Source organism: Macrobrachium rosenbergii, chromosome 43 (genome assembly GCF_040412425.1).
Source record: "Macrobrachium rosenbergii isolate ZJJX-2024 chromosome 43, ASM4041242v1, whole genome shotgun sequence".
NCBI lineage: Eukaryota > Metazoa > Arthropoda > Malacostraca > Decapoda > Palaemonidae > Macrobrachium > Macrobrachium rosenbergii.
The window spans coordinates 28813429-28824124 of NC_089783.1; the positions used below are offsets into that span (position 1 = coordinate 28813429).

The 10696-nt window shown below is 35.4% G+C and overlaps 1 protein-coding gene across 6 annotated transcripts in view; it reads left to right on the forward strand.

Annotated features, from left to right (window-relative positions):
• Window positions 1-7848: 7848 nt before the first annotated feature.
• LOC136828698 (organic cation transporter protein-like) overlaps window positions 7849-10696 on the forward strand; it is a 24673-nt gene continuing 21825 nt past the window's right edge. Inside the window, exon 1 of one of the 6 annotated variants that reach the window (XM_067086829.1) lies at window positions 7849-7951. The gene's annotated coding sequence lies outside the window, so the exon portion shown is untranslated. Of the gene's footprint in view, window positions 7952-9446; window positions 9610-9670; window positions 9752-10696 lie in introns of those variants that run through there. The other 5 variants (XM_067086827.1, XM_067086828.1, XM_067086824.1 and 2 more) reach the window with 5 other exon arrangements.

Here is a 10696-nt window from a genome sequence, read left to right on the forward strand (position 1 = left end):
TGCTAGCAAACTCAGTTCAGCGAGGGAATGAGCGCAAGTTATGATGATCATTATACACCTGAACTTCCTATCGGTAGTACGGTGCGAAGTCACTTGTATTCACATCAACAGCAAGAGAGTGACTGCAAGGCCTATGGTAATCTAATGTAATGATCTTCTGGCTGTAAATGAACAGAATAAGGTCAAACCTGATTCTAAAAATAAGGCTTCATTTGAATACCTTCCTGTCATTAATACCATTGATATTAAAAGCAAATATCGTCAGTGTGATAAGGTCTTGAATTACAGACGAAAGCCCAGTGTCTGCGATGTTTCCTTTAACCTTTCCCGCGAGCGTTTCTTATGTTTATATGCCACGGGACCACTGTGGCATTGAGTGACTAGGCCTAGTCACATTCACAAAGAACATACATTCAACTCACCTTTACGGATGTAACATAGAATGTTTTGCCTAGCTCATAACTTCATTCTAACGGACATTTCACTTTTCAATACATGGGAATTTTTTTCACACTGACAATGATACTTCAGATATACAGTAAAAAGGATGCCGAATAAAAAGAATAATGTAAAGATGGCAAAGTTGATTTGTGTTGCATATCCAAGACTTATAAATATATTAACGATTACGCTAGTGAATTTTACGTCACATATAAAAATTCTAAAATGTAATATAATCCACTCTTCTATAAAATAATAACAGTAAAATATTCCTGCACAAATAAAACACTTAACATCAAAATAGACAGTATCTCTCGTTCAGGGAAGACTTCGACATGAAAATAACGCTGAGCATGTAAGAGATATTCAAAAATAAATCACCATACAGCATGCTAAGAAATGAAGATAAATAAAGTACGGGAAAAATAGAACACACTGAGTTATATGCCAGTTTTACAACTAAAATGTGAATGGCTACAACTTACAAGCTAGTACGAAAATTACAAGTTAGACACAGTGCACTACTTTGTAAACTGAATGGGTGTCTGTGCGTTTATCAGTAATGCTGCACACGCGAGGCCACATATTAACGGTGCTAAATTCTCTGAAAAGGCAGTGAACTATTTGGAGTCTCTAAAGGAAATTTGCAAGACACTAGAAGAGCACCTGAACGACTCACAAGCTGTTAAAATGCTCCATTCCAAGACTACAAGCTGGCCAGATGAGGACGTGGATTAAAAATATACTCAAAAGCGTGCACGGAGTACAAACAACCGTATACGTCACCGGCTTACTTGATCAATATGCACTTGCTTGTCCTCTCCAAAGGCTAATGCATAATTAGCTTTACCGACCTTGGAACTCTCTGTTACGACATTAATTTCAAGCGATGGGGTAAGGGCGAGGGAGACAGTTACGTGGCACACGCCGGGGCACCGGGGGTAATTCTGTTCTACCAAACACAGAGTGATTTGATATTGCTCTCAGTTTAGGTGACACAATTCCTTCTTTTGTCACCAGCGGAGGCCGTCGAACCTGTTGTGATAACTAGCAAAAATATTTACGTCCTTCGGAATTGGTTCCAATACGGGGTTTCTGTCCGAGTAAATCTATTGTAACTGATATATATATATATATATATATATATATATATATATATATATATATATATATATATATATATATATATATATATATATATATATATATATCATTCGACAATAGTTACCTTCATAATTATGTCAGCAGGGCAAAACAAATGGATTCAAATCTTCCTTTCGTTATTTGAGCCCAGTACTGAACGTTGTCAAAAGCCTTAAGGTTATCAGGACCGATGGCAAAAAAAAAAAAAAAAAATAAAAAATTCGCTTAAAACCTGCAGAGACGATGGACACATTTTAGCAAGATGAAGCTGAGTAAATATTCGAATATGTTAATCAGGGTGGTAACCATACTTTTGAGCCAGGCCATTTATCCCAAAAATGAAAGGCAAGTGAAGGGATCTAGTTAGGTTGAAAATCAAGAGGATCACAGGAAGGATAAGGCCTTTGCTGTTGACCGGGATGGAAAAGGGTTGACTCCACTTAACGTTAATTAATGGAATAATTCGGTACAGTTGGTTTCAAGTTGAGAATTTCTTCCCTATAAAGAGGAGTTTCAAAACAAGAATTTCTTCCCTGAGAGATAAATTATAAAATGAGAACTTTTTCCCTTATAAAAACACTTTTCAGTTGAAAATTTCTTACCTTTAAAAGCAATTTCAAGCTGAATATTCCTATCTTATAGGGGAGCTTCAATATGACAAATTTTCCACATGAAATCAGTGTCAAACTGAGAATTTTTTCCACATGAAACCAGTGTCAAACAGAATTTTTTCCATATGAAATCACTGTCAAACTGAGAATTTTTTCCACATGAAATCAGTGTCAAACTGAGAATTTTCCCCGCAAAAGTAGCTTTCTGATGAGAATTTCTATCATACTGGAGGAATTGCAAGATGATAATTTTTTTCCTTCTAAAAGCAGCTTCATGATGAAATTTCTTATCCTGTAATGGTAGTTGTATGATGAGAAATACGTACAATTATGCAGTTATAAAATTTTAACATTTTCATCAGTAGGGCAGTTACTGGATAAGAAAATATAACCAATATCAACAATTACATGTTGAGAAAAATCCGAGAACTAAAAATCTTGATGAAAGAAAGAAGTCAGACAATTGTAAACACTTTCAGAGTGAGGGAATTTTAATGATTAAAACGAATAAAAGACTACAGTAGATAAAATTGTGACGGGGGAACTTCTGATCATTGTGCGTTGTCGTAAGCCGAGATAATTCCTGTCTCCAAACGATTTGACAGGAAAAACTTATTTGAGTAAAAGTGGTTTATAGAATAGAGTCTGTTTGTTCTTCTTGTCATTAACATTGAGAAGGGTAAACTTGATAAATGCCAAATGCTGTTGCTCAAGATATATATGTATTTTTTACAGGTGGCATGTTGCACAGGTAGAAAACTGACAAAAATCTGTATAAAGATTCTTTGCTCCGACAAATGCTTACTTTTTATGGACCTAAAGTCATTTTACATTCAGGTTTACGAGACCAATAGGGTTGGTTGGTTGGTTGGTTTAGACTAAACGGTCTTTTGCCGGCACATGCACTCGGTAAAATGTGGCTCACTCTTAAAGTAGAAACGTTGAATGATATAGGAGGCCTGATATGAGCCTCTGGACTCTGCCCAAACAACAGAAACGTTGCCAATACCAAAACGCATTCCTTGTATTACATTGGAATGAGTACCAAAAGATCATATTTACAAGGCAAGACAAGGAACACCGCCTTCCTGCGAACAGAATAGGAACGACTTTCGAAACCCTCACCCTACATGTATGAATGACTGGCGTACTTAGATGTGAATGACGACGATACTGGAGACGAAGAAAATACAGGAGAAAAAGAATCAGATGTCCACCATCTTGATGCAGGCCGTGTTTGAGAGATCACTAGGTACCTAGTTGACCATCGCTTTGAAGACAAGCAAAGTTGTCCAGGTCATGACGGCTCTGACTTTTGGTAAGAAAAAAGATTGGCTTTTAAACACTAAAGCAAAGGGATTACAAGAAGATCTGGTGATGATGATGATGAAAGGTCTCTCCAATAACAAGATGCAAAGAGTCTGAGTGCCTAAAATAAAAGTGATCCTGCCGAATTGGTGGCAGCAGTCGCTTTATATTCATTAACTTTCGTTAGAGGCTCTACTCATCTGAGCGTCTAATGTTAGGCCACTAGTTTTACAATCTTACCTGGAAAGCGGCAAGCCTAATGGAGAGCGAATTATACCCAGTTGCCAGGAGGAGGAGGGATGGAACAACCACGGATAGCATCAGGATACTTCATCTTCATTCTGAGTTGAGCTTAATCTGAGAATCAGTACCTCAAGCCATTCCTGAGAACAGTTTCCTAGTGACTGAAAAACAATCCTCGGTGATTTCCCAAGAATGGAAATTCGAAGGAAATTTGATAGGCAATGGTATCGTTGTGACACTGCAACTTTCATTAAGAATCACCACTTTAAAAAGACAATTTGATCTTACTGATTACATCACTTAGAATTATTTATGCGACTGTTGTGATTCAGTTACAGTTCCGTAATATAATGTTTCAAAAGAAGTGAGTATCAGCTGTTAAATGACTGCTGACATATTCCGGTGCACCGGAATTTTTTTTTGAAATTCCATAACCTTTCTTATACATAACTTCATATGCTGCAAAGATGCAACTACCAAAAAGGGGTCCTGTCATTCCAAAGATTCTAACAAAGACAGGTTCTGTACTAGAATGAAGTCTCTTAATGCAAATCTCAGTATTCTTCGCATCACATAGGTTACTCTCATTCACAAGGCCAAGATTTATTACTCATAACAAGCAACTACTTCCAGTGCGTCCTCACTTCATCTGAATGATTCAGGCGGGTTTTTATTCACAGAGCACGAAAATATTATACACTTATGTTTGATTTAATTCATCACAACAAAAGTGTTCTGCAGGCCACGGAAGTCTGGCATTTTATATGAATTTTGTATTTTTTGAAAGGAAGAAGCCATTAGCACAATATCACCTATACCTATGTGAAACAGGAGGTTTGTTGGAGATGAAAAAGTTAAGTATATCTTAATTTAACCAAGCAGTACAAGAAAGACATAAGCGGCAGAATTTCAGAGGTCCTTTGTGCCACTGCGTCGGAGGCGACGACGATGATGGTGAATATATAAATATACTATATATATATATATATATATATATATATATATATATATATATATATATATATATATATATATATATATATATATATATACATATGTGTGTGTGCGTGTGTGTGTAGTTTCTTTTTCGATATGTATTTAATGGTATTTCTTTTTTTTTTTTTTTGTAGCTCCGTCGTTCTCCTTTCTTTTTCTGACGTGGCCAGTTTATTCTCGTGATAATAGTCATTTGTTTCTTGAACACTCGGAAGCTGTGATGACTGCACCTGTCCTATGACTGCGTCAGATTTTCATACAATACAGTTACTTACTCCTTGACCGCTAGTTTTCCTTTCTCTAAGAATATCCACGCTCCTGAGGTCCTTCTTATCTAAGATCTGGCAGTGTCCAGTTAAAAACCAAATGACTAACCTACGTCTCTCAGCTGTGATTAGCTGTAACACAAATTCTTGGTAAGAAGAAGTACAAGTACTGACGTTGGCAAGGATGTAAATTGTAGCAAATATGTTTACTAATCATCTCTAATAATTGATGCTGCTCTATTTTGAGGTTCGTCTTTTCAAAAGTTACTCGTCCTTATTGTTAAGCAGCATATTGTGCAACAGCACTTGCACTTCCTACATAACTTCTTGCACTTCTTTCAGATCATATGTATTGTTTCCAGAAGGTAAGATCTGCCGAGAATCTCCTTTGCTGGATATCCGAAAATCTCAAGTTATTTGTCTTGATCTCTGTAGCTGAACTAAAGGTCTTCTAAAAAACACAGTTAGTGAAAATTCCTGCTTAAAATTCATTATTTGCTTCTCGCACAACTGCTATGGGTCTGCTGTTGTTACGGGATGGAATCTACATTTTTTTCTGCCTATTTTACCATCGCTTATTCCCTTATTCGGCACACGTTCTCTTCGGCTCTTCATGATTTTTGCTGGTGATTCATTCCTCCAAGTCCTTTCAATGTCCTCACCTTCCAGCTGACAACTGTTTCTATACAGATACCGTACATGTTAATTCAAGTGTATCTGCAACCATTAGTAAATTAGATGCGTCACAGTAGAGAAGAATTCCGCAGTTCAGGAGCAGCCCGAAAAAAAGTGCTGCTTTCGTAAATAGCCACGAAAAGATTTTTCGTCGGCGTGATTCACTTCTGGCATAATTGCAATACACCAGCATCTTCTTTATCTGTTTACCAAATGAGAAGTTTTCCTGATCGGAAAACTAAACAGGTTAACCCACTTTTGCGTCATATTTCATCGCGTGTCAGTGCTTTTATAATTCCAGGGTGAGTCAAACAATCTTTCCACTGACTCGATAATAACGTGGATCAGTACCAGTGATGGGGATTTTTGTGAGAGTTGCGCCAGTGTTCGTGCCAGTGATGAATATCAATTGGAGGCAGCGATGCCGCGATGATCGCTCGCAAGATTCGTCTTGTCAGTAAAGACAAGGCGAAGAATCTCGCTTTCTTTTTTTTTATTTTTCTCGTACTCTTGGTTTACCTCCTGGTTTTAGTCTCACATTTTTTTCTATTTCAGTTTATGCCTCAGTTTTTGATTCGTGTAGTTATCCCGCTGTCGTAAAATTCATCGTTTTCATTCTTAAAATAATTTCAAATTGTTGTTTATTAACTGGCCGCAGCTCGGAAAGGTGTGGCGAGTATTGCAGTGTTGCCAGCATTATTGTACTGCATGCAAAATGCAATGCAATAATAATAATAATAATAATAATAATAATAATAATAATAATTTGGTATCATTTTAAGGGTAATGATAGAAATGATCACAAAACAAGAGAGAAAAGTATTTGGTGGTCAATAATTTGTGTCAGAAAAATGTACAGGATACATGCAGAGTTATAAAAAAGCAATAATCTTCATCAAAAGGATGAAATAATTCAGGCTGTGAGCAGTGTTATTCAAAACTGATATTTTAGACAAAACTGAGATTTCAGAACGATTTTTTAAAAGAAATAATGGTATATGCAAAAACCATCCTCAGGCGGAGGAACGGATGGTTTTCAGTGCCACGTAATTAACATTAATGGGACAAATTATGACGACAAGCAAGGCTTGTCACATGGAAATTAATTACATGTAATTTTGATAACACATGATGAGCAAAACTTTCTTCCATTGACATATCTATATATATATATATACATATATATATATATATATATATATATATATATATATATATATATATATATATATATATATATATATATATATATATATATATGCACACACACACACACATATATATATATATATATATATATATATATATATATATATATATATATATATATATATATATATATATAGCAACAGAAAAAGATGCACATTTTATGGTTTATCGCAGGGTGATATACATAACCCTTATGAAGCAAATTCACATGGAACAGAAATGAGACATCATTAAATAAGTTAATGGAGAAAAAAGTTATTTTAAATTCATTTAGGATTTTTTGACGGTTTTTTTTTTTTACTGTGATCGGGGTAGTTTTCCCGTGTTTCTTTAAACTTTAAGATGGTATTCGATAACCTTTTCTGTCCTTTGGTGTAAAAAGGAACGTTTGTATTTTCTAAATAATGGTTTCAGTTCATTTTTCCTTTACTTTTCGCTTTATTCGTTACCTGCACATGTTAATTTTGGTTTACTGTCGCCTTTACCTTGCATTCAAATTGAAAATACCTTTATTTGAACAGACTATTTAATTGTGAGTTATCTGGTGCCATATTTCTATGAAGAAGCGTGAGACAAAACACGTTATCAGTTTGATTAAAAACATTAACAGATAAAGGATGTCCTAAAAATATAGACCAGAAACAGATTAAAACCCATGAAAACCATTTATACATGAAAGTTGCAAAATGAGAAGCATTACTCTCTTCCACATTCTCATAAAGTTTAAGAGCGTTTTCCGCAAGATGTCACTGTAATGGGGAATCAAAGCGCGGCGACAGATGTCAAATTACAGTAAATGCACCACAGGACGAGCTTTGTGACAGTGACTCTCGAGTATTGCGCCACTTTGGTAATACTTGATGTAAGACTCTGCTATCCTTGGTTGGTTGGAATTAGATTGAAGGCCAAGCACTCGAGATTCAATCTCTTTTAGGATACGGGGGAACTGTCGTGATTGATTTCTCTGTCTTCAAGGAGAGACGAAAAACTTTTATTCCTGACGCCATCGTCTTCATCAAAAGAGAGAACATTTGTTTGATGTTATATGTTTAAGCAAAGGTAAGTGTTTTTTTCTTTAACGGAATGTGAAAATGCAATAATGGCCTTTCAGTTGATAAGTTGCATGATAATGATAAAAATGATATAAGTGAATCTTATTAAAGGTACTGGAGCGTTTTAAATTTCATTATAAAAATGTACTAGATATCTACACGAATATATATATATATATATATATATATATATATATATATATATATATATATATATATATATATATATACTGTATATATATATATATATATATATATATATATATATATATATATATATATATATATATATATATATATATATATATATACTGTATATATATATATATATATATATATATATATATATATATATATATATACACACAATCAAAAATACAAAAACGAATTGTCTACGTGAGTCAGTCAATTCCTCTTGCCCTCGACAGAAAAACTTTGGACACTCTTCTCTCAGAGTTAAAGCATATCACTGCAAAACTTATCCTTTAACTGTTTAATCACGCATTAACCATTTTTACAGGAAACACTTCCATTGCAGCATTCGACACATATACCTAAGGAGAAAGCCCATGTACATCGTTCTGTGTCTAGCACACACACACACACACACACACTTGCTTCCTAGATGTTAAGGGCCTTTCACCACCCTGCAAAGCATGATTGCTGATGGCGTCAGAAGAAGATGGTCATCCTTTTGATAAAGAGTATTATCGTCCACCAAGGGTTACATAACCCTCCACTTGTCTATCATGGACGCGATACTTCAGTGTCACGTGTTGTTGGTACTTTCTATTAGCTGCGTCCAGACAGTAACGTTTACTACTTTGAACATATAAATACATATATGCACATATACAGTATATATATATATATATATATATATATATATATATATATATATATATATATATATATATATATATATATATATATATATATATATATATATATATATATGTGTGTGTGTGTGCACAGTGAAGTAACCGACATGTTTATCAAGACGACGTACACAGAGAACGAAAATAAAGTGGCAAAGGAAAAGTTCTAAAATAAAATAAAAAAAAAGGATACGAATAAAGAAATCAAATAAACTTTCACAGAAAGAGTCTTCTAAAGGGCGGTCCCAGACGATCGACAATTTTGACGCTGTATTTTGTACGCCAAAAAAGTTCGTATCAATGTTGTGTGAAAGCTCTTCCACATATACCCTAAACAATAATAATTTTTGTCGTAACGCTAGAAATTACCTAAATATTTTGATCTAAATTAGCCTTGAAGGGGGTCTAAATGTTACGAGCGCAAAATTCTCCCAGTCCTCCCAAACATACAAACATAAAAAAATAAATAAGTAAATAATTCCCACTAAGTTTTCTATTTAAATGGCTGTCCCTCCCAATCCCCCTAAAGCATTCATACCTAAAAATGTTTGTGCATGTTTGCATGTTTCACCAACTGAATAATGATATAGTGTATTGAAAAGGCTTGGAACAACGGTCAAGCCTGTCCACAGCCGTTTAGCCTCAGCTACTAAAGAAATCGTGACTCAGTGCTTCCAAGTTATGAGGCGCAGTTGAGGAGTAACAGAGAAGAAAGCGATAGAGGTGATAATGTGACATTTGCAAAGTCACTCTGCTCAATAACCTGATTGGCTTTATTCTTTAAGGGGTGGGTCAGATTTGCCTATGTTTGAAATTTAAGAATTCTCTGAGAGAGAGAGAGAGAGAGAGAGAGAGAGAGAGAGAGAGAGAGAGAGAGAGAGCAGAACTGCAAACAGCGATCAGTCCATGGTGTCTAGTAGTCTCTTAAGGTGGTTGAATAAGTGACAGAGATTTACAATTGTGTTTGTGAATGTTCAAAACGCCATTGTGATTTCACGCAAACGGTTTTGAAGCTATTGTGATTGGAACAATGTGTTTGTGCAAATCATATTTGGAGCGACTGCATTTTGGGGGGTTGTAACTAAGCACTGATGTCATATATAGCCTTTTGTAACCAAACTTAACCTAATCATCCTTATTCATAAGCGGGGGCTAAGCCCACGGGTCCCCATTGCCCAGGTAGGGGGATTCGCCCCTAAGCTACCACTGCAGGTTAGTGCTCCCGTAGGCTTCACACAACCCAGATATAATGGGAGTTTATCCTTTGATACTATATGCTTTTAAAGCAAGAAAAGAAGCAAATGCATAAAGAGACACAAAAATTAGCAAGGCTTTTGACACTTAAGCTTGAACCTCAAGAATTCGGGGAGCTAGAGAAAAGTATAAAAATCCTTCACGACATTCGTTTCGGGTTATTATTTAACATCCAGCATTGCGTTTTCTTCTTCCTCTTCATTTCGTCGTGTGAAATTCTTCTCCAGTCATTATATTTAAAATCTATCTGATTTAAATCTATCTCTGTTTTTCACTCTACGTGTCCCACCCCGTCTCCACCAACGGATTTTTCGATGCAAAAATAAACTTTTGGGGACACCCGAATCACCTAAATACAAATTTTTTATACAGCTGCGGAAATAACATCGTACTTTTCATCTGTCACTGTCGCGATAATTAATTTTCCTTAGGTGCAGCGACGCTAGTTTTAGTAGCAATAAATCAGTCAATCAATCCTTAGGTGCAAACGTCATTTGGAATGGCAACTTGAAGTCTCTCACTAGCTCGAAAAAATATCGAAATATAAAAACAAAACACTATCCTACTTGGGGTTTCACTATCGATTAATCCGTGTTGGAAAGCGTAGCGTGACCAGTCTA